Here is a 23,139-nt window from a genome sequence, read left to right on the forward strand (position 1 = left end):
ACAGGTGCTCAACCGTAAAAGGTGAACTCCCGTCCCGCGAAACACAGCCAGGCTCGGTGACGGACTGGCCCTGCCACGCCCCATGAGCCGGGAGGGAAAAAGACCGTGGAGCCGTAATGCGACTGTCCCTCTCCCATTGCATGTTCATTCCATCCACCTTGGACGCCATCCATTCTTTTACGGTCTGCGTTCGGTACTATCGCCTGCGTGCGTATCGTTGGAAGGAAATTATGCATTGAGTCCTTGCATCGCGTGAGGATAAGGAACGCCTGGAATCTGAATTTTTTTTCTTAGTACAGGAATTAAAAGCATGCCAGGAAGACACCGAGGTTCCCAGGACAGAAAGTAAACACACACTCTATGCACTCTTTTTTAAACTGCATTTTTATCTTGTACCGGTGGGAAGTTGCTTGGGTATAATTAGGCTGAAGCCAACCTCGAGATCGTATGTAATGCTATCTAATGCTTGCTTTAAAATTGGGCGAGAATACGTGTGTGAGATGTCATGAATGTGATCCGGAATTCAGCGGATATGACATGGGTTGGACTTTTGCGAGCTTTGCGGGCAAACTAAGTTCCATCAACGTTACAATGGTTCAGCCTCTTTCTCATGAAGTAGACCACGAATATAAACATAATTCTTAATCACTAATCACTGACGCACAAATTTAAAGTACAACTATATTCTTCAAGTCGAACGGTGAAAGTTTCTCAAATACGACAAGTAAAAGTTCAGCCGAGAGTAAGAAAAAACAGGTTGTGAAATTTTAAACAAACCGTTCCATTTTTCCTTTTGAATGTCAGAGCTATTATAGATAGCTGCGAGGAAAGACCAGGGAGTGGGGGATCGGGAGAGGGGAACCGATTCTGGTCCGGACTAAATTGTAGCAGTTTGCCGCTTGGGTCTTGAGTTACACAGGCCCCCGAGGATGGATCTGGGGTTCGGCGACGGGGTTGCGATTTGCTAGCGCGATGACAAACGCGGGTTCATTTGGTAATGGGGTCCGATGTTCAGTTAACGCGGGGCGGTGATGGACACGGCGCGAATGTTCCATGTTTCTCGCGGCTCTGCCGACGGCTTGTGACGTGCGGGGCGCAGCCCCTGGATGTAGCAGAGCAGGCCAGGCTTTATCATGGAGGCTATCCATCGTTCACCTTTCGCCTGATTTCTCTTCCTCGATAGAGAGGGGAAAAAAAGAACACAGATATGAATCCTTCCCGAACAGCTTTCTAACCCGCTGTTTATACATATATATAGGTTAAAGTTCTTATGAAACCAACTAAATAACGATTATGAAGGTTTCAGGGTTGGAAGACATTATGCTAAACACTGACATTTGACACATGAGAGATAAGAGAATGGAAAATTTCTATACCGAATTTCTCGCATGTCATTTTTTTGTGGACATCCGTGTACAGTAATCTTTAAAACCAAAAGGGAGAGACGAGGAAGAAACTGGAACAAGGTTACATCTGTCATTACCTTGGCAAAACTGTTGAATTTTAACCACACTGGTACGAACCATTTACAGCGTCTCCACGGGATTTGAAAAAAAAGGAGCCGAAAACAATGACAGACTGGCACGTGTGAAAAGCAGCTTCGAGTAAACAGTTTTTGAATTTGGCTGAACTCAGAATCCAACTTTCCATAACGGTGAACTGAGTTTGTATACGATTCTTGTAAAATGTATGAAATAAATTGAATAAATTGAATTCGTCAATGAAACCTAATCTGTTTTCATTTTTTCCAGTGTGACAAATATATTGGGAAATTGTGTGGAACATTAAGGCGTGCAACAGACAGAATTCTACGTGTTCACAAATAAGCCTTCACTGTAAAAACAACGTTTAGAGTTTCAACACTTGTTCGTACCCACTTTTTCCACACGTTTAACCCATGACATATTTTCAGTGAAGCGTGTTTAGGAAGGTGTTTAAATGCTAAACGCTTTTCCAAGGTACATATTTAACTTTTTGAAATCGGCTTAGCATTTAAACACATCCCTAGACCTATGACATTGAACATGTCGTAATTAAACAAGTTAAAAGAAGTGGGTACAAAAAGAAGTGTTCAGAAATACGTCCCTTCGCACTGCACTGCACTATGCATACTATCCACCTGTTATTGTCAGCGCAGACAATGCAAGGACAGTACATCCTGTTGTGTGTCATGGACTTTCCAGAGCTAACGATGAGTTATCCAGTCGATGACAGAATATGATAATTAAACGAGAGCCTATACGACATCATCTCGAGTTTTCACATTAATGCATCAAAAAAGTATCACGCCGAAACGTGCACGGTGTTTATGAAAAGACTTCGGGTAGCTCTTTTCCGCCATATCTGCAGTGCGGAACACAGCGAAGCCATATGCCTAAGCTAAGAACGATGTTGTACCATAAAGCTGACTCCGGCTTGACAACGAGCGACACTTTTGCCATTTAAATTAACGTACACTGTAATCTTTTGTCCATGAACGAGTACATGAACGAGTTGCGAGTTGAAGATGATAGGCCTTCGATTTAAAATTGAGGTTTTATTATGACAAACGCTCCTTGAAACATATCATCCAGTCGTCCTTACTTTGGGGGAAATACTCCAATTTGATATCTTCCCGCTATCAAAACTTAATAAAATTAACCCTGATGTTACAACAGGGGGAGACACTGGCTATATCGCCTCGTGTAATATGCCCTCAGGCCTTTGATAGAAGAAGAAATGCAGGGAAATTTTCGACTGTGCTGCAAATGCACAAAATGCACTGAACGTTTGTACAGTTATACCCGGCAAGACATGAAAAAGAGGGGTACCCCACCTACGTGTCCAATCCCTATAGAAACTCCAGACTATTCTTACCTAACACATCGCCCCTAAATGTCTGAAAAGAACTCCTGAGATTCCGGTAAAACAATTACTAACGCAAAAGGAGGGAGTTCTCTCCGTCCCATATCTCTATACCAGGCACGAAAGGGGACAGAGGGGTACTTCCCCCCCCTAAGTCTAATCCCTATACACGCTCCAACCTATTGTCACTTAACACAACCCCCCATGTCTGAAAAGAATTCACGAGATGCAAGTATAACAATGACCAACGCTATGGCGGGGGGGGGGTTCTCTCTGTCCCATAGTTTGCTTCATAGGCATATCTTGCTTCAAAAGTGTACAAAATGTTATGAAAAAGCTAACGTCAATCGGAATTTCATGAGCGACGAGGTATCAAAAAGGTTTTGTTGACGTCGACAAATACAGACAGTCTCTTTGTTTTCCAGCCCCTAAATCCCCTGAAATCGACCATCGGCATGTCAGGAATCCTTTTGGGCTCTCCCCCACCATCAAAAGGGGGTAAAACCCATTCTTTTGATGAATGGACACCCGAGGTCAGGTGTGACATGTTCCCGTGCCTTTCTGGTAATTATTCACCCTTGTTGTGCACTGACAATGCCCCCTTATTTTGCTTGGCCCTGCACGGTCATACGCCAACGGCTCTGTGCTTTATCCTCAAGGGGAACGGACCGTTCCACCTGGCGAAACGCCGTGATTGAGTCTAACCTTCAGAGGTAGCGAACCGTCGGGGGGAGCGCTGCAGCGCTGTGCGCCCCGCGAGATGCCCACCTTTCATCGGGGCAAATTTGCCCAACAGATGTTGCCGTTCTTGGGCTGGCGGAAAGCCCCGTGTCCTGTGTATGAGTATTTGTCCCTGCGATAGCAAAGCCCCTTGGTCACACTCGCCAATAAATCACATATTGTAACGAGGAATGTGACCCTATGGCAGGCCTTTATCCTCGATTTTATCGATCAATTTAAACAATCTGAACCGTGATTAATACTGGGCAGGTTAATTGTGTGAACTTTTACCAGTTCGTTGGTACAGACAAAAGCTGTCGAACGTCTACAGCTCATCGAAAAATCTCAAAACAAAGTCAAATACTCAAAGACAAACGACATACACCAGGAAAACCGATGATACTGTTGGATAACATGGTTATTGGGATATATGGAGACTATTTCTGATTGCAGAAAAAAGGAAAAAGTTTCTCATTAAGCATAAAAATGAGCTTTGAAAAGGTCTGCGGTTACATAAACCCCATGCGCAATGGTAAAACAACTTGGTAGTTTTCTTCTACGATCTCGGAGAAAAAAAATATAAAACAGCAAAACAAAATGTGAAACCCATTGGTGATTGTGAGTGAAAGTTATTAATGTGTACGTTTATTATGGTATGTCTGCTATGCCGCAATTACATGAGACCTGTGCAGCTTATCATGTAAGTCTGCGCTCGGGGATTTCACGTTCGCGCGAGCACTGCACCGTGACCGCTCTCCGGAGCCGACCGTTCACTCAGCGTCAGGCCCCCATGAGGCCCAGTTCCAGCTCCCCGACCAAAGAAACTGACAAGGCGACTCAGTGATGCACCCCGACACTCGGGTCCCCAACAGACCCAGGGTTGACAACGTCACTGTTGACACCCTATCGGCCTTGGCCCGCGAGTGGGGACAACAAGACCTCAGGCACTGGGTGTCTAAAATCACACTACTGTGTCTTTCACTAAAAGCTTGGGGGCCGGGGGGGTATCGCTGTTATGTTATGTTGTGTACTGTGCCACAGTGCAGTTATGGACAGTAGATGGTTCATATTTTCAATCTTTTCTGCGGCAATTCTTTTTCCATCTGTCTGGAAATGTTTATGTGTACACAATGCCTTCCCTGACAGGTTCCTGTTAATTTGCTGTGTGAGAGAGCTTACTGTAAGCCTTTTATGTTCGCTGATTTGTTTTTGTTTTGAGCCTGTCTGACCCAGCTAGGCTGTGGACGTCTGTCTGCTTCTTATGACGTGATCGCTGACCTCGTGGAGACCTGCGGACGAGATCATCCCTCTAGAATCCGTTGCTTTGCCTACCATCCCCGACAAAGTGTCGACTGTACTTTCCCTTGGTTGCGACTTGCATGCCCATTCGTTGCTCTGCCTTACCTGTGAATATATTACACAACTTGAAATCTCGTCAAAGTTCAACTGTTTGGGGATAAAGAGAACATTATGACTTTAATCACATCTTAAATGAAGGCAGGCACACTAAGTTTAGCGCCAACTGTGACAAACAAAAATTACGACAGAAAGAGTAGTATTTAACATATTAAGTGGAATGCATCAGAGGAGTACTTTTGACTGGGCGTATGTATTTTGCATCGTCATAAAATGGATGGAAATGAGAAAATTCATTGTTGACACGTTTGGTTAAAAATATGCCTCGACAGATTAAGGAGTCCCATCAGCCCAGGCCCAGACTCGTCAAGTCACAGACTTCGGAGACCGATGGCCCCGGAGAAAGTAGAGCAGGGCCCCGGGTCTCAAGGCGGCAAGCGCCTGGGCAACAATCGGTTCGCTTGTCAAGCCAACCGCGATCTCGGCCGGCTACCACCCTGTCGGAAACGCGCCTCATTTCAACAGACGCGGGCGGCGCAGAGCTCTCGCGAACACATCAAGGCAAAAATATCGCAGGGCGAATTACCCGGCCATCCGGCGAGATGTAGGGTGCAGACGCGTGGTGACAGTACCGGCGGACTATCGAAGCAGGCCCGAGCGGACCAGCTAATTTTCGGGGTTAATCCTCCTACTCCCCTGGCCCCCTCCCCGGGGGCCGACCGGGGCTCCAGAGAAGGGGGGCCAGAGAAACCCGACATGCGTGGTTGAGGTACGAAGCGATGATTTTGAAAGTGTAAAGATGTCGACAGTCCCTACCTGATTCATGTCCGTCCGGGGCAGAACGACGAAAACAGAAACCGGAGTAACACACTTGACAGTTTCAACTCTACATGATCCAAGATTGTAAACAAATTTTCTATCAACGCAAGTACAAAATGTGTGTTTTGACACCCCTTGACGCTTAGTCTACCAAAGCAGAGTAAAATAAACCAAGAACAAAGAAAAAACTGATTCTGTTTTTGAAACAAAACAGCAACAAAAGTAAAAAGGGAAATAAAGCTTCACAACTAGTGAATCCTCTTTTTATAGATGTCAGCCGAAAAAAGACGATACTTTTTAGAATCGCCCACAGCGGAAAATGAGGGTCATGTCATATAGTGAAGTGCAGTGATGGCTAGCAACCATCGTAACCTATAACAACATTTTGGCATGAACACGAAGAGCACAGGTCGCATCGATATAGCATGCACGGGCACGGCAAACGCAGCATCTGCAGAATCTGTGCCGGCCTCCGGCAGTATATTTTTACAGAGGGTCTCTTGACAAAACAGCATCGCTTGGCTTCCGACCCTGCTCGCCACTGTCGTCAGTGGTCACCACTGTTAACTGTGGTGTTGACAATGGCAACAGTGTGGCAGCGCAGCGAGTTAGGCAGTGCACGCCAGCGGCAACAACAGCACACGACAAACCGAAATCAGCAGAGCTTGCCACCTCCCCACAACGGCAGTATGGCAACATCAATAATATCCACAAGGAGGCCATTTTCGATCTTGTTCCTTGAATCTTTTAGATATTAAAGTTCACTACCGCTTTGGACAAGACCAGACTATTTATGTTTGGCGTGCGTTCAAAGCCTCCCTTTCAATATTTTCAAAAATAATTGTTTACACCCAAAATGTATTTTTTATCACAATTTGTTTTCACAGTAGACAGGAATTTAATTTGTGATAAACTTTCATTTTACTGCTTGCATTTCTACCCTCACGTTCCAAAAACATGAAACCTCGCCTTCAATTTCGGCGATGAGTCCGCCAATGAACACGTATTTAACAGCCGACAAAGGCGTCCAGGTGGTCACCGTACATCAGAAATGTATCGTGGCGCCGGGAAGCATGTTGCCAGAAACTGGTCAATGGCTAGTACATGTACATGTATTGTGATCAATAGCTGGCACATACAATATACTTCTACCATCCCAAGGGGTCTTTCCCTGGTATTTGGTGGTTGGTGTCCCATGTACATGTATATTGTACACTTGTATGCCCCAAACCATGATGCTGTTTTTTCCCATCCCTGTCTTCTTCATGCGGCACTCTGCTTGCCAAATGGAGACCACTTGAGAGGGACTTGAACTTGTCCACCGGCGTCCAAAATTCGCACCTGTCGTGCTGATGATCACGTCACTCTCAAACTTCGACAAGAAAATGGATTTCACAACCTACTTGAACTTAAAGAGTTGTTTTTAGCTGTGAATGTGATTTTACAACGCCTGTTTACAGTCACACCCTTGTGTATGTGGGCAAGTATAGGCCTACATGCCCACGTTCTTTCTTTCCATTTACATACAAACGCACAATAGGGTGTTCTGGAACTTAGGTGCCCGCAAAGTTTCCACTTCATTCGTGCATCATCATTACTTGCGACCTTGGCTAGACAATGTGTCTGCAACATCTTGCCCAAAAAAGCGCTTCTGGGCAGGTTGTAAAACTGAAACACGCGGTAGGCTTCCGATAGCATCCTACATGTTCTTCTCGCTTTGCATCGGAATCAAAGTGTGAAACTGTCACCTTGGAAAATCAACGCCTATCAGAACCCTTTAATTTGACAAATCCAAATGTCGGGGAAACCATCCGATTAATACCAATTACCCCCATTTAGTGAGCAGGAAATTATTCACGTTTATCGCACGCAGAAATTATTTCAGCTGAAGGTTAAATCGGTCACTTTGTGTGCGTGTTTTCGTTTCGAACGGGACCGAATCCCGCGTCTTGGCTAAAATAAACCTCTGAAGGTCGAGGAACATGACGGGGTCACGAGCAGATTGGCTTGCCTGATATATGTCGCCACGAGAATTGAAATTTCCCAACACGTGCGGCCACATGTGAACATGGTGTGAAGAAATTGGCAGCCATTTATATTTACACACAACATGAAAGGCTTAAAGACGCCGCAAACGAGCACCGTTTGATTCTACAATTTGTTAAAGGCCCAGGTGTCCTGAAGATTCATGCTGTCGGTGAAGTGAATTCAAGTGAATCAATTTCCCTTGAGAACAACAGTTTTGACCACGCGGGTAATTAGTTTGCAAGTACGCTTCTGCCGAAAGGTGCATGGAAAAAGACCATGCATTTCAAACTCAGTAATCCTCAAATTCCCCACAAATAAAAGGTCTTTACCGCTCGAAACTAAGAAGGCAACATCTGCCTTTAAACGTGGCAACGCGCAGCCTCGGTGGCGCGTAGGCAGCCGTGTTGATTAGCCGAATGTGAGGCGAATGTTCACAGCGCGTCAGCGCGAGCACTCTGCCGTGGCGTGGTACGGCCATGTTTCATTAGGACTCCGACCCGTGAATCCAGCGGGCCGGAGACCGCCTGGCGGCAGGGCCCTTACTCGGTTCCCGCTCGATGTGCTGCCCCTCATTTCATGTGGGCGGGGAGTGTATCTCCGCTCGCTGTCATGCGTTGACTGAATTCCATTTTTTTCCCTATAGGAGGCACAACTGTGTGTAAGCTTCCAGAAGCTTGTTCAGATATTGGGTTGCTGCTGTTTTTCCAGTATTTCGGAAATGTCTTTTTCTGCAAAATTAACTCTAACACTCCTGAGTCCTCTAAGTTTAATAGGATTTTGAACACAGCTGAAGGAGTTAAGGTGAAAGCCTGTCAGTTAAACACTGGGATGTCGAATAACACCACTAGTGTATAAGAATTCTGCTCCCAGAATCAATGTTGGATCGCGACACAACGCGTGTTATTTACATTGTTCTTGATAATGTATCCACACTGTTAAAGATTAACTCAACAACCATGACCTGGTGCGAACTTCCAAGTACAAATTGTCCCGCTGAAACACCAACAACAAATTATCGTAAATCTCTCTGAGCCTTCTTTTAAGTTCTTATTTCCCTGGCAAGCCCGAAAAGAAACATAGGCTTACAAATTCGCTTGAGGCGACCGGCCTTGTCTCTCTTACTGCACATAACGTCCGTCAACGGAATGACAATAAAGATATACACAAACACGCGATTATGGTTTTGAACTTGCCCGATGCGAACGGTGGTGCAGCCGGGCGGTTCGCTGACAGAAATACTGGCCATTAACATGTTTAAAGTTTACTGCTGCGAAAAATAATACCAGCAATGATGGAAATTGACAACGGAACACGTGGAAAATAGCACCGCTGCTCGCTACTTTTTTTTTATATTCTTTCCTCCTTGGAAATGGGAAAACCTCACGGCCTCAAGGCTGATTTGATGTGCCTGGTTTCGTTAGCTGAACATGGTCTGAATAATGTACCGTAACAGTGGTGTTTGTAGTGTGCCTTTCAGATAGACGCCAAATAGAAACATTAGTTTTCATTTTGTAAATCACCACACACGTTTATGGTGAAGGTTATGGATGGGTTCACGTTCAATTCCTTTGACCCGCTTTCGAAACCTACTCGATTTTCAGTCAAAGCGTGACTTTTATGAGTTTTTTGACACTCCTGGTTTTTTGCCCGATGCATTTTCACAGGGGTTCCTTCTTTTCATAGCTTTCGTTTCGCCGAATAAGGTTGTTTTCTAGGAGGTGATCTTGCTATTTACATCAAAGTGAGACTATCACTAAAGAGGGCGCCCTTTGAACCGAAACCAGCTTGATAACAGTATGTTCTGGCTTGCATTCATTACAACACCAGGACACCACACAGAATCTTGCGATCAAATGTAGAATCATACCGTTTTAGCATGTCGTTTTTCGAGCTTTAAAGAATGCAAAAACCAACTGTCCGCACAGAGCTTCAAGTTTGCTCGGTAAGGTGTAATGACCTCACGCAATCTTTGCGATGTTCCTCCCAAACCGTGACATTTTAGACTGAGAAGACATTTCGAGCTCAGTTGACACCGGATATGACCTTATTGTGATGATGCCATGACACATCACCGGAGGGGGCTGGCTGATAATTCTTCATCGCCGAACATTGGCAACATTAAAATGACAGATCTACGTCTTTCCTTGTTCGCTTTTGCAGGTTAGACAGCTCATTTTTCTGGTTCGTCATCCACCGATAATTATGGCGAAGGCTGTGGGTTTTTTTAACAGCCGTTTTGTAGCCCTCTCAAATAAATTGATTCTGAAAACCTAAACAGCTGCGACTGTCTTCTGTTTTCTTTTTGTTTGGTCGTTAATTGGTTCTTACACGACAACTCGCGCCTTTCACAAATGTTGTATGACGTGTTTGGTGTTGAGACGGTATATCATACTCGTTGTGTTGCATAGTTTCGGGATGGGGAAGGCAGCTTGTGTTGGCTAGCGACTTTCTATTTTTAATTTTGATTAACTGTTTAAAACACTACTTAAACTCTGCAGTGTAACAACAGAAAACTGATCGAATGTTTCACGTTAAGCGCATGTATATTACTTTATGGCTGGGCTCTGACAGGTTTGTGATCAGAGGGAGAATTCTTCTGAGCGATATCACATGTGAAAATGCCCCCCCCCATGAAATGCGCGAGTTACGCCCAAGGATATTGGTCTCATTTTTATCCCGAAATTTATGCTATGGACTATTTACGCTATGGTCTATTGTTCAACAAAAACAGCAAGGTTTCTGATGTGTCAAAATGAATCCTTTGAAGCAATCTATACGTCTTCCGGTAGGGAGACCAGAATGAATGCTTCATACGGAAAAAGTCGAAGAACAAACCATCGGGCGGTGTTATTGCCAAGTTTTGTGCAGTTATCACGGTTACTTCTAACTGTTTCTATGTAGAATCACAGTCCTTTTCCGAGGGTTGTAGAGCTCAACATTAATAAGTTGGTTGAAATGCTCATTTAAAGCCTCCAGATTTCTTCCAAGGACCTCTGACACATTTTTCATGTTTCCTTTAAGATTAGTTTTATAGCATGTACATGTATTTAGAACTTAATAACTTAGGTTAATTTCCTTCTTCTTTACGGGATCAGGAAGGTTTGGATAATTCTAAGATCAGTTGTCCAAGATTTATATCTGAAGATGCGTATCGTAAGTACAAAGTTATAGTTGAACTCTCGCCCCGAGCGAGACTTCATGGCTACATCCACAGTGCCAAGCTTGGTAAGTCTGGCTTCTGCCTCCCCCTGTTCCCTCCTTCACATAATCACCGTGACTCAGCACCTGCAGCTGTGATTGGAGCCGTCGAGCCTTCTCTATTACCTTCATGAAAATCCTCCCTTGTCCCGTGTATTCTTGCCCCGGCAGTACCGCGTCCCGACGCGAAGATCCCCCTTTCATTAACACCCTTGATCCGCACTTCACACGCTCTTGCCAAAGCATTTCTCCTAGCACAGGATATCCTCTCCCTAACTAGATGGATGAACGCGTAAATTGCAGGTTTTTTGTCCTGACTATATCGCCGTCAACAAATCTTGCCAGAGGCTTTTTGGCGTGAAGCAGTGTTTTTGCTTAAGAATATCAATCTCATCCGTCTGTAATGAGAAAGAAGCCCACAGCAGAAAATGACAAAGCAGGAAGCTTTATATTGAAGCCTTTTGTACCTATGCATACTGAACACGTTCACGAGCACAGCTCCAACACCTAATCGATCAGCTAAATCGTTTCCAATTCACTATTTGAATGCAATGAAATGTTCCGTTAATAACCGCATTGTTTGTCATTGATGCCAATCAAAGCAGCGAGCGGATGTGTTATCTTTAGGAATGCTACCATCCCCCTCTTACTCCGGCGTGAGGACCTCGTGTAACTTCAAGATATTAAAGTCTATTTTGCTGCGGAACCTGAGGGTTTCTGCCGCAGACAGTAAGTCAATATCGTGTATCGAAATAAACCCTCAATCCCACAGTCTGATGTGTGGACCTTGCGTTACCTTCCTTTTGTAATTCTGATTCGTTACCATAAGCAAAATCGATGTGTATAATATATCATGTATCCAGGGTACAACGTGCATTGTACCTTTCTGACTTCGACAAAAAAATAAAAAGCTCTTTTCGATTTACATGATGCTAGAATCGTTCACAGGCCTTTAAACTCGAAAGCGGATCTGGCGTAAAGAAACTCAAATAAGCACTGAGCTGCAGTGAATTACAAGGCAGCAAACTAGAGAATTAAAATGTTACACAAGGTTCCAATAGCGTGGCGGTATAGAGCAGCTAGGGGTGCCGCAGCTCACTGATAAGGCCATGGGGACGAGGATGGCGCCAGTTATGTCCGTACCACACGAGTTCAAAACTGTTATCAACGAAGACCGTATTGAGCTTGCAATCACAACATTACAAGTTGATGATCAAATCAACGATGTCTCTTTCTTTTGCCACCGTGGATAAGAGTGCAAAATTGTTGTGTCTTTTAAGCAAATGATGGAAACAATTTTGCTCCGATAAATGACGTTAAAATATTATTGTACCACCCTTTTGAATATTGTATGTAGAATTGGCGATATGAAGAGAAGAGTTTTAATCTTTAAAAGAAGGCCCCCTGTTGTTTGAAAACTTAACAAATGACGTACACAGTGGGTCAAGAGGTTGTACTCAACGCACTGCACTGCAATACTGCACGCAAATGCACTGAACGCCAAGAATCCTATATTTTATGTTAAGTTTGTCAGCTTTGTGTCTTTTTCCATTTCACGCGAGTTACAGAGGTTCCGGCAATAACTTGTTTTTCCCACAACAGAAAATGTCAAATCCAAACTCTGAACTTCCTCACTTGGATTTCTAAATGAACTGCAACGTTATAATTGACATTCGCGGCCAGTCGATCTTATCGTCCCTAGTCGTTCCTCTCTCGTGCTCGATTCACAAAGGAAGCCACCTATAAGGAAGCAGCCAGGCGTTACAACATTGAGGCAAGACGCCTTATAGAAGCTGCAAAGCAAACTCCGCAGCATTAGATGCCTTTTTAAATACTTAGAGCTGCCGGTTTTAAATTGGCGACGGCACTGCCGACAACGAGGACAGTAAAAACTGCGGTTCTCCTTTGATCAGGCACATCACTTCGGCAAAAGATGCAGGTTAAATTTGGCTCCACTGACAACATCCCTTTTTTTCCCGCCCACCATTTTATAGGCCGTGGAAACGCCCCGGGACTGGGCCCCAGACTGGACGCACAAAATGCATCAGTCTGAGATCTCGTCTCGCTTGTCTCGCTGTGGGTTTTCAACGGGGAAAACAGTTCAAACATTTTTCGCAGATGCGCGCTCCGACCGCCGCTGTCCCAATCAAGTCTGATGTAGGCTGTGTCTATCATCGGTTGGCCGTCTGACGGCAAAACAACCCTAACCAGAAACCCCGGGCCTCAGCCAATTTGTTACCAGAAATACACTGACAAGGACTTCGGTGTATGTACCTATATCTTAGTCCACCGCGATTGGCATAGCCGAAGCAAACGCTTTGTGGAGGTGGGTTAACCCTTGACCTTCAAAAGGGAAAACAAGATGGCGGCGCATGCCATTCATGCGCAAAGTCTCCGACTCTCGACCTCTCGGCAATACATTTTTTTATCGGTGTGCGTCAGCGGTGTTGGGTGGCTCATTTTGTAGGGCATGTAAACTCACTGGCCCTTCATAGGAGGCAAACACCGATGGTGTTTTTTTGACAAATAACACATCGGTCTGAATGCACCGTAATAACTCCGCCACATGTTCTACGCGGTGCACATTTTAGTGAGGGGTCTTCCGGGCTGGTATATCAAAACAAGCCGTGGGCTGCCGCAATGGCATGGTAGACACGTTGCCGACGCTGGCATGTGTGTCCTACAAATGGAGCGAGAAAATGGTTCCCATGCCACGTAGGCCCTATCTTCTCCATGTCTAGCAAAAACAAACATGTTCCTTTGGCCCATTTTGGAATCTAAATTGCTGAGCTGGCTAGGAACAAACGAAGGGATAAGACGTAGGCCCTACCAGTCGGTATACACTCGACAATCTCCCCAGGCATAAATTTCTAGAAATATATAAAAAATCTTATTGAACATTAATCAAAACGCCACCAAGTGTTCTAAACCCGTGCATAACATTTGCACAAATACATGCATGACAAATTTAGCTAGATTATGGCTTTGTTAAAAATACACATTAAATCTTTATACCCAGTATTTTATCCGTTTCTCCACTGTATAAATTACAGAACAGTACTACATGTGTCACCGATGCGGGTTGTCTTATCGACATTATTAACTCAAACAACAAACTACATCATTTTAACAGGCTCAATGTCACTGGGTTGCGTTGTCAACTGTGCCGTACCCTCAACGGTTTTTGTCCAAGATAAAAATGGAAATTTCGCAAAGCATGACTTTGGAGAGTGTGTTACATTAACTCGGAGCCACAAAAGTGTGAATTATTTATTCAATCTCAGCAGGGTGAACCATCGGCCAAGCCTGCCGTCACTTGTGTATACCTACGTCTGAAGCATGGCGACTCACGTCTCTACTCGTATCAGCAACTGCTATGACGTCATCGACGCAGTTGGGAATGTGGATTAAAATAATGCGCTGCGTGTATTTTGGCAAGGTATTTGAAAAAAAAGGTCATGCAAAGCAAAAAACCCAAAGCAAAATAAAACAAAAAACACATAAGCAGATGAAAAGTTTGAATGAGACCAAATTAGTCTCCGTTTCACGTATCGTACCCAATGTTTGTTCATAACACACACTCCGTCATCGAGACTCGATATTCAGCATCATAACTACATCGGCAAATCTAAATGTACCCGCCATAATTCTGTTCTGCGATCAAGTTGTCTTTCTTCAAACAAACTGCCATTTTTTTATCTCTGGCTCATCAATTTTTTTTTGAATAGCATAAGTGTAAGGTTTAAACGACTTGTGTGCACGATAAGAAAAAGAAACTTTGCACATTCTCTCCAGAAAAGTAAACGCACTCGTTGGTGTATTCGTCTTTAGCCCGGGCATACAGTGGCAATTATTAGAAGTTTTGTTTCAATATCGTAATTCAACGGCAAGGAATCCAGGAAAAAAAAAGGTGTCAACCAACGTGGCTGCCCACAAATTAAAGATCCACATAGTTGTAGAATTAAATCTTAGTTTTGAAGCAGCAATCTGAAGGCAAGTAACAAACTGCTCCCGACATTCGACAGCAACAATTGCCCAAATTCCCTCGTAACTCTCTTTGTGTATGTTAATCGTAGTCAGTACATCGTGAACTCGGCTCTTTCCTGTCCAGAATTTTCTGACTATGGGCACGGGTGACGCCACAAAAATCCAGATGCGCTGAAGCAGAACTAGGCTGCCCCACTTATTATTGGTGGCAGAAAGTGTTGATCCCTTTTAAGTGCGTGTTGTGACAGAGGGGAAACTGTTGCCTCGGCAACCGTAACCGTGCATCAGGAGTGGCGCGTTTTAAGGAGTGGCATAAGTGTCGAGACGACTATTTTTGCCAATCGGTCTGGTACGACGTACGTGCAATAACTCGGCGATGAACGGTGGCTGACTGGTACCCAGGACCGATCGTGACCAAATCCAACCAAATGAGTCTCAACTCAAGACCACCTGTTGTCGGTAAATCTGTTTCAGCCTGCATTAGAAAGAGCGAACCGAGTTCTTCATTTCAGAGAGTCAGCTAGACTTGGCATCGCGATGAAAAATAGACACCAAAGTGGATCAGAGAAAAGTGTGGATACTAGCAGTTCCCACTGACTTCACTGAGCCAGACTCATTTAAAGACAAGGCGTGTAACTAAAAATTCGCTCTGGCGGCCTGTGACTTCTTTTGATAAATTGGGTCACAAAACAGGCTTGACAATGGGATAGTGACCAAACTATGCCTATGTCACGTCATAGTACATAAAACAAGACTGAACCCAATGCCATGTGTCATGTATATTTAGAATGCAAGATCTAACGGGAGTCAATCAGACCTTTTGATAAGGGCTTCGCACATGTATACTCAAGTCCAGTGCCCAGTGATGCTTCGATCCACTTTTTGTCTGATGTGCAACTAAACCCCGGGTCGGTTGACTGGTATACTCCACTCGCACTGCTTCGAATGAGAGTTGACCTTGGGACCGAGGGAATGTTTCGCTGTGCTAATGAAATGGAAGAAGTTTGGTAGATGGGCAATACAACAAAGTCCGAGACCTGTAAATAGGCCCCAAAATCGCCAACTCCAAATCAGAAATCCCTTACCCTTATCACTTAAAAAATGACAACTGACAACAGGGGGCTGAGTTGGGAAGGAAGATTGATAAAAAAAAATCCCCCCGCCAAAAACTAAACAGATTGACAGGCGGTAGAACAAGCATAAATTTGATCTTTGCATGATAGAGCTGTTAAGGTTTTGAGTGAGGGTCATTGTCATCGATGGTGGTTTGTTTATATTACAGATCCCCGGATTGTTACACGATTCAAGGGTGATCTTGCTTGGCAGCATAGATACAGATTCAGAGAGTAACTTTTTAAGCTGCTGCATGTGGCTCTGTTGTTTGATGGGACAGGATGGCCCAGAGCACCAGATGACACAGTGTTCGTGCTGTCTTAACTTAGATGACACAGTGAGGTTGCGTAATTGGGCAGAAACACTCAAAAGAACAGCCGCCATAGCTCTTATGACTTCGCAGCTGGCACTGCGGTTGCAATGACACGGTGACAAGTGAAATGTGAAAGGGCGTGAAATGATGCAACATTGTGCTGGAGTGCCTAGCGCGGAGATCGCGCTATCCGATCCTTAGAGACACGTGCTCGCCCGGACGGGAGGGCGGATAAAAATGGGGTCACAGCTGTTGAGATGTGGGCGTGTCTCCGTGTCGGATCTCATGTTTGTCCCTCGAAAATCCCCTAAGAACCTGTCTCCTCCACTAATCTCCTCCACTATAGCTTTCCGACAAACATCTCGAGAGAAAGATCACCCTTAGTGTATGAACTTTGAAGGTGTCGTGTCCATATTCAGAGCATAGCCTACTGGGGTCGCTATTTTTGAAGGACTACTTAACACTAGTAGTAAATATTTGTATAACATGCAAGTGCATATAGTAGGCTCCACCTTCAAAACAATACTTGCCAGTGCTGATTTTTGAACTTTCGAATACAGCAATACGTGCTGGTATATATACACGTACATGCACCTTGTACTAAAGTTGTACCAGAGGATTATTCTACGCCAGGAACCTCAACATTCAACGTAGTCCTCACCATGAATAGAAAGTCCCCACCTCTAGGATCACTACTGTTTTTGTAAAATATGTTCTTTTGAAGCTGTTCCAGAATCAGGAAAGAAACCTCAACTCTAGCAGGATCTGTGATCTTAGGATACGATCGCTGCATGCATGAGATGGGCGATGCCACTGTACACGTCGCTGTCTAGGTGTAAAAGCAGGGTGCAAACCAGGAGTCGTCCATGGCGAGCCCAACGACGGATGACCCATTCGTTGAGGTTGTTACCGAGATGTGAAGAGGAACTACAGCTGCCGTGCGCCGCGCCAAACGGTCTTACGTCCTTTCTTACTGTCGCCTGGCTTCCAGCGAGTTAACTCATAATGCCCTAACGCAGCAATTACCTGTTCAAAAAAAAAAAAGACAAAGGAAAAACGTTCAATAAAAGATGACGGTTGAAGGTGCTTGCAAACAAATCTTTTTAAATGTCAGTACCCCGGTAAAAATCGACGTCTTCATGTACCTGTTCAATGCTCTTACATAAATAACATTTATTTTGCTGCAGTTTGGACTAACTTCTTTTAAATGATTTCTTATAGATATATCTTTATCTACACTTAAATATTCAAAGTTGCGCCATCCACGATGGATGACCCATTGGTTGAGGTTATCATCGAGAATCTGATCTGTTATTACCCCTATTTTCGTTTTTTTTTTTATTAAATCATCAGTTTTGTTTGACCCAGAAATCAAAGTACATCTTAGTGATGCTGTTCACTGACTGCACGCGTGACGCGTGACGTGCGCGCAGTCAACGCGAACAGCAGGGTAAATTGGAGCCACAATTCCCACTCGACCTTCTTTCCTTCCCGCATCCCGCATGTCTCGGTCTTTGACTGACCACTAAGCCGGCATCAACAACAAGGTATGTCCCTCAAGCTCTCGGCTCCATCCATCCTCGCAACAAGGTGTGACAGGCCCGCCGATGCGGAACCAATCCCGCCACCGGCCTTGCATGAAGTACCCGGAATGATTTTTGCAGCAGGTTGAAGATATTTTTCTCTTCTCACTTTTAGTGCGCAAGAGAACAGTTAAGGCTGTGATACTGTGGTGAGGTCCTACCCAGATCCTGTGTTGAAGCACTGTGGGCTGTGTTGAAATAAGAGCGTTGATTGTTGCTTTTTTATTTTAGTTGAAGCTGGTTCGGTTGCTATTTGTTGTTGTTGTTGTTTTGGGGGTGCAGTTGTTTATGCGGCTGTTTGTTGTGTTGTGTTGCTCAAATTTCTGCATCACGTTTATAGTGTATTCAGCAACGAGAGATAGAAACCATTGCTGCGGCGCTACAACGCTGGTGAACAGATGTTGCACGCGTTACATACATGTACCTCTTCAACCAACACGGGCAAGTTCGATCAAGGACCATAGTTAACCACAGTTTGACTATCTCTGATCGAACGCAGGATAGTCGATGATGGTTGGACAAGCCTAGTCAACAATTCGCAACCAGCGTCGGTCGTCGGTTCCCATAAACCACTTTTAATAGCACAGTGCACAGAGGACCAGTTATAAGGAAAATGCCGGAAAACAGTATTTCACTAGCAAATGACCATTTTCACCTTAATTTTTGCTATTTTTGCCCTTCCTGCGGCCACCTTTTCTCCCCTTCGGCCTAACGACCTGACAACTGTTGACTATAGGGTCGTTCGCGCTTCAACTTCACTGCACATGCGCTAGGTCCTTGCCGCAGGATGCCGTCACTACCTAAATGCACGCGCGCGTCAAGCTGAAGAATGTGCTGGGTGCCGGTGCAGAGCCACCGAAGTTATGGCGTCTCCTCAAGTAAGTCTGTACCCCAACTGTCCGCTCGGGTTCACACTAGGGAGAAGTTGCACTTTGGGGGACAGCCTTAATGTCTAATAGCTTGAAGAAAGCATTTTCTTTGCTCAACTTGCAAGAAAATTCTCTTCTTCAAACATCCTGGCAAGCAAGTCGATACCAATTTGGGACTGGATCATTATCTGCTCTAACACATGTTTGTTCTTTAAATGTCATGCTCTCTTAGCACTTCTAACCTGATAATAAGCTGTTGGCACTTGCATTTGATCCAGCCCGACAAACCTTTATCCCGAAACATTTCCCATGTTTGCCTAGAACAAGGGTTGACGCAAACAACACCGTGTTATCCACTGACTTTGCGAAAACTGACGATGTGCACTCTTCACTCCCTTTAATTGCATTTCTTTGCTGGCCAACTTTTTTCTGTGTCCCTGATGACTAGCCCTTTTCAGGTACACGCGTTTTTTTTAAGAAATAAATATTCGCGACGACCGTAGGGCCCTGATTTTCAACTACGGCGTGACATGCCTTTCCATCGACGAACAGTTTAATGAACAATTGACGGTGTTTTTCATCACCGAATGCAGTGTGATTATGTTTAGTCGGATTTGGTTATCTCTTTTCAGGAACAACCAAGAGAAAAGGCTTCGTTTTTCAGTGCAAGCCCTAATGTGGGGTATCAGTTGATCGCTCCCCCAAAAGTCTGGTTTGGCAGAACAGTGAAAGGTGACTATGGGAACAAAAGCCATCCTTTACCAGTTATGATCACATACACAAACACACTCAACACCATCGTACCCTACATTATGTGGACTTCTTTTGTGCAGAGGTCCACACTATGTATGCCACGCCCGCACACACACCCACACAAGTGTGTATTTGCCTGCAACCGGGGACCCCCTATTGTTCCTCTTTTGTTTGTACTTTAACTTTTTTAGAAGACCACCCATATGTTTTGTACACAGTTGTCAATCGGGGACATTATTGTCCTCTATTGTTTAGGGTCCCCAATTGAATGCAGAAACAAACTCACACCGATGAATAGAAATGTAGAGAAGGGTTGCTGTGGAAATTTATGACAGGTTTGAGGAACGGTTAAAAGTGTTACAAAATGTAAGGACTGGGTGGAGGGTTTTTTTTAGCTTTTGTAGCAGTTTAGTATCCAAGACTACTTATTTGGCTGGATTAAGATTTTAAAATATCAAAAGAAAAAAGAATTAAAGAGCAGTGACTCCGTTACAGGTCGTGTTTTTTCATGATTATACTATGCTCGTTAGAAATCCAACCATAAGAAATCACAATGTATTTAATGAAGTAAAGTTAGTATCATGAAACACATTAACAGCCAGTCTGAAACCAAATCAGGAAGTTGGTTATGACAATAGGAAGGGGGTATGATAATTGGAAACATGTCAGCGCTCCAAAATCAATGAATATGATTTCACGGTGGTGAAAAATAGGCACTAAAAGCCCTTGAAACCGCAAACTTCAGTTCGCGGTTTTCCTTTTCATTCCAAGGGCCAAACCCACTACGTTCAATCAGCATAATTCATCCCAAAAGACGGCTCACTTTTCGTCCGCGAAAAAAATGGCAATTCCAAGAGAAACATTTAAGTATGATGGATCTGGCTTTGGGGAATGGCGGTAACGGACATGAGAAAGCTTCTTTTGTGAGGGGGAGGTTGCGCGGTTGAGCGCAGGGCAATGACGGACATATGACGCTTTGTCTGAAGTTCGGTGGCAATTTTTCCCCTTTCTTGTGGGGGAACGGTGTATAACTACCGCCAGGGTCAGTCGCATGGGGAATAGTTAGCAATTGCCATTCGATCAAAGAAAACGAGCCCCCCGGGCATTGGGAGCGGCACTTTGTAGTTGCCCGCTGCTCAAACTGACTTCTCACCGGTCTGTTCAAAATATCTATCTCACCAGGGTCCTTATGAATCGAATTGTTCTGATTAAAGATCCATTTCGAATGACAGCTCCAGTTTGACAAACGGACGCTCAAAACATCACGTATGGGTAATATAGGAACTGCCAAGTTTCCTTCTGGAAAGCAAGCGATATTTCTTCGCTGTTTTAGAGATTAAAAAAATCACTACATTTTGAACAATTCATACATTTTCGAAGTCCCTTTATCAAGAGGAAGAGTACTGCCCTACTGCCACAGTGGAGGCATAAATATGTTTTGAAAAGCCATTAGCAAAGACTTTTCATTTGAGAGCAATACAAGAACTCCACACCAAACTTCATTCAAACTGCACCGAAACGTCAGTTGCTATGTCTTTTGCACGCTTGTGCAGACCGTGACCATTACGAGTGCCCTATACCGCCCTCTGTCGGCAGTAATTAAACCACGCTCGCTAAGCCAGGTCGTTGCACACAGGGAAGCATCACGCTTGTTGCTAACACAAAGCCAATCTGCTCATCGTCAAACTGTTGTGTCATGCGCAGGTGCAGAAGGGGCCCGAGGAAGGAAAACGCCCGCCAAGAAATGAGGAAGGAGCGACTTTATTAATCAAACATGCTTTGTTTTTCCTAATGCAAAGTGACAATATTTTGGCGGGAAAACCACTCGGGGTAGTCACAACATTTCCCCTTCCTTCAAGGGCGATTATCTCACGCGAAGAAGCACATGAAGCTTTTCTTTTATGCCCTTGTCCCTCCCCAGCATCTAACGCTTTGCCAGTGTAGACGCCTTCGGTTAAAATAGCAACGTTTTCAGCATCGCTAGGCCTAGGGTGGTTTTTACGAGTGAGTCAGTGAGTACCAGTTGATACGTTGAAAGCTTCACTCTCAGCAAATTTCCCTGGGATTTGCTGTTCTGGCGTGATTGTACGCGAAACTCGGCCAGAAGTAAGTATTAAAGGGGTAGGTCATTATACCAACGCTGCGTGATATACCATCGGCGCAAGCGTCCAGGCAAAACCAAAGAAAGATGGCTTCAAAAACTGAATAATCCTTTTTAGTTCCTTATGTATAACCAAAAATTCTGTGGTGAAATGGGAGGAAAGTACCCTACAGCATCGTAGGGTCTATGGTATACCTTTGTGTTTGTCTACTGACACCCCTTAAAATACCCGACATTCTATATCAACTTTTATACATGAAAAACTCCGTAATGGCCAACTCAGGAATTTCCATATTTTAAAAGAAATTATTTGAAAATATCTAAAATTATGAAAAATCCCGATGAAACTCCCGCATTCAGGTGATATTGCATCAAATCTCACCCTGCCAAATAAAACCCGTTGATGGTTGCCCTACTTGTTATAGGTTGTCGTTTGAAGTCCACCGATATATTTGTAGGTTAAGAGATCCCAAAACATAACGTTTCAGTACAATTGTAAAAACGTATTTCCCACGCTTCAGTAAAATCAGCCATTCAACAAAAAAAAGAAAGAAAGAAAGAAATAGGTTGTAGTTTCTCGTACCTGTCAGAAAAAGGTAGCACGCGTCTGGAATCAGAACCATCCATCATTTTGCTGGCGCGCAAAATGCACACTTCTATGAAATGTGCTATTTGAAATGCTTCTGGAATTCAAGTTCCTTTGAGCCCACAGCACATAATGTATGTCAGGCACGAACGGCAGTCTACAGGCTGGTTACATAATCTATCAGGTCAAATGACTGCGGGTGACTACAAACCAAAACGTTTGGGACAACAAGTTGACATCCTCTCAGACCCATGCTTTTCGTCATTTGCACCCTTCCCCCCATCACAAAGGGAGTATGAAGTTTTCGAGGCAGACGAACCGAAATCCCCAAAACGCCAAGATTTGCTTACTGCTGAGTGGTTGGTAAATCAAGTTTGAATTTACAAATCCTTCAAGCGAAACACAGATGCACAAAGAAAGACTGTCGATTCATAACGATGACACATTATTAATTTTGCCAGTAATAAGCAGCAAAGTGACGGGGATATACGATAATTAAACGCCGTTAATCCCCTGGATAGACTTTGTTTATCAGGGCAAATCAGATCTGACAGTCAATGACCTCGCCAATAGAAGCAAGTGTCCATGTCCATCTCCAACCGCGCGAATAACGAGCACCGAGGAGGTGATATAATTAAAAGTGTCCAGGGGGAGCATTTTGGGGTCTGTCTCACCGGCTGAAGGAGGCCGGTTCGATCCGCTAGTCAGTTCCTGACAGCACCTGGGTTTTCTCTCAGAAATTATCCACGGATTTCATCAATTCCTCCTCCCACCAATTGAATTATGGCGAACATGGTGCCCCTTCCGCCGATTTCAGACACTTCGAGCGGATTTCTTCAATTAGCCAGTGGGTGTTTGTTTTGGTGACG

The 23,139-nt window shown here is 44.3% G+C and overlaps 1 long non-coding RNA gene across 1 annotated transcript in view; it reads right to left on the reverse strand.

The window, feature by feature from the left end:
- Window positions 1-13,828: 13,828 nt before the first annotated feature.
- Window positions 13,829-23,139, reverse strand: part of LOC110982250 (uncharacterized) — a 40,628-nt gene continuing 31,317 nt past the window's right edge. Inside the window, exon 3 of the long non-coding RNA XR_015426403.1 lies at window positions 13,829-17,404. This is a non-coding gene — a long non-coding RNA (uncharacterized LOC110982250). The remainder of the gene's footprint in view (window positions 17,405-23,139) is intronic.

This window comes from Acanthaster planci, linkage group LG09 (assembly GCF_054643075.1).
Source record: "Acanthaster planci isolate LZ-2023a linkage group LG09, COTS_SCS, whole genome shotgun sequence".
Classification (NCBI taxonomy): Eukaryota; Metazoa; Echinodermata; class Asteroidea; order Valvatida; family Acanthasteridae; genus Acanthaster; species Acanthaster planci.